The sequence below is a fragment of the Notolepis coatsorum genome, assembly GCF_963971535.1.
Source record: "Notolepis coatsorum genome assembly, chromosome: 5".
NCBI lineage: Eukaryota > Metazoa > Chordata > Actinopteri > Aulopiformes > Paralepididae > Notolepis > Notolepis coatsorum.
In genome coordinates, this window is record NC_140169.1 from 154,937,189 (window position 1) to 154,939,664 (window position 2,476).

Here is a 2,476-nt window from a genome sequence, read left to right on the forward strand (position 1 = left end):
CTTGCATGTCCGGCTGCAGAACAACTCCTTCAGCATGTTCTGGAGGGGTGTTCAGTGGGGGGGGGGTTTTTCATCGGAAGCCCCCCGTATCAGATCGGCCCTTTCTGTCGGGGTTCCCCCTTGGGTGCGGTTGCCTCGTGGGTGTGTCAGGGTCAGGTGTTCCGACACGGAATGTGCTCCTCGCACGGTTCCGGGGTTGTCTACGCACAGCGGGGGGACCGGGCCAACTATCTACAGTTCCTGGCGGACCTGCGCCACGTGACGGCGGGTGCGTTGGGAGTGTCATCACATATGACTACGGCAGTACCATATGTCGAGGTAGATGGAGAGAACGGTGAGGCGGGGACTTGTGTTTACACAACCCCACCCGTTTTCAGGTTTGGTACAGACCCTGTTGTCGGGGTCTCCAGCAGGGACAGCTCTGGTCAACGAGATCCAATCTCTGTGGACGAAGCAAGCCATCGTCGTGGCGTTCTCCTCCCGGTGTTCTCAGCCCGAGAAGTCGGGAGGGAGGGGTGTAAGACCCAGGCTGGACCTGTCCCATGGGAAGGTTCAGCATTTTTTGGGTCGTCTCCTACCTGTTGAACACTGTCAGGTGGGGGTCTGGTTCTCCTCCATAGACCTGTAGGATGCGTATGCGCATCCCCGATCTTCCATCCTAGGGCTTACCTACGCTTCCTTTGCAGGGTTAGCGTATGAGTACCAGAGGCTGCCGTTCGGTTTTCTCTGGCTCCCCGCATCTTCACCAAGTGCGTGGAGGCCGCACTGGGGCCTGCGTCGTCCGGGGTTACGGAGTGTTCTGCCCTGATGACGTTCTGGTCCTTTGCGGTCAAGGTGGATCGTCAGGTTTCATACCAGGCAGGTCTCTACCAGCCTGGGGTTGCTGTAGACTGGATGTAGAGTATTCCTCTTCCCAGTCAACGGTTGGAGGGCTATGGGCATCCATCTCAGAGCGTGTTGTCAACACGCTCGGGAGGTTCCGTCCTAGGACGGTTACGGCGCTGTCTCACGTCGCGTTTTCACCGACGCCTCCCTCGCTGGTGATGCGTCGGGCCAACGCAGTAGGGGGCAGCTGGCAAACCATGCTGCCCGGTCTGCGCTACGTTCAATGTGTTGGTGTTGAAAGCGGTCCTTCTGGTCCACAAATGGTGTTGATCAGGACGGACGATACGACGTCAGTGTCGTGTATCGACAGACAGGGAGGAGTACGCTCCCCCTGTCTGCACCAGGCGGCGGGCGGCTGGCTATGGGCGTCCTCCATCTGCGTGGCCTGAGGGCTCCCCACATCCCCGGCAGGGAGAATGTGGGTGCAGGTGTACTGTCGCGGGGCGGCCCTCATCCTGACGGGTGAGGATTGCGTCTGGACATGGCCAGGTAGGTCTGGGACCGATGCCGTGCCGCCAGGGATTCTTCCCCATACATCTGTTAGGTCAGTTGTTGGGACGGGTACGTTGAGGGGCGCAGGTTCTTGATCCTGATGGTGTTACCATCTGGAATGCGCATGCTCCCTCCACTGTCGCGCTTACGCGGGCAGATGACGTATGTTCCAAGTGTGGTGTAAGGCGGGGGGCCGGGACTCAGTCTCCTGCCCCCTGGATGCTGTCCTTGGTTACCTCCAGTCTCTCCTTGATAGACTGTCGGCTTCGACGGTGAGGGTATATGCAGCAGCTATATCCTCCTATCATGAGGGGTTTGAGGGGATGTCTTGTTCAGCCACCCTCTTGTGAAGCGTTTCCTGCTTGGCGCTCGACGCGTTAAGCCGGTGCAACGCTCCTTGGCTCCGACTTGGGATCTTCAATTGGTCCTCGGTCGGTTGTCCTTGGCCCCGTTTGAGCCGCTCGAGCAGGCGCCGTGGGGCCGGCTGTCCTTCAGGACCGCGTTCCTTCTGGCTGTCACTTCCGCTAAACGCGTAGGTGAGCTCTGTGCTCTCTCGGTACGTCCAGAGTGCCTGTCTTTTCGGACCGATTGCGGTGTCACTCTGCGACCTGATCTTGCTTTCGTGCCTAAGAATATCCGGAGTTCCTTCCGCTCCCGGGATATTGTGGTTCAGGCGTTTCGTCCTCCTCCTCACACTAGTGAGTTAGATGCGGGCCTTCACCTGTCATGTCCAGTCCGTGCTTGGGGATTTACCTCAGCCGTACTCAGGATTTCAGGGTTACCGTCCAGCTTTTTGTCTGTTACGGTGGGGCTCGTGCTGGTAAGGCACTGTCGGAGCAGCGCCTGTCCCATTGGTTGTGCGAGGGTGTTACCCGCTGCTACACGTTGGCTGGGCAGGATCCCCCTGGGGGCGTCAGGGCGCACTCCACTCGTGGGGTGGCTGCCTCTGCCGCTCTCCTGGGTGGGGCCTCGGTGGAGGCCATCTATGCTGCAGCTTCATGGTCCTACCCGGGCTCCTTTGTAAGGTTTTTCCTCATGGACATGACCGGGGGTTCTGTCTCCCAGGCGGTTCTGGGGTCTGTGGCCTTTCCTGCTTCCC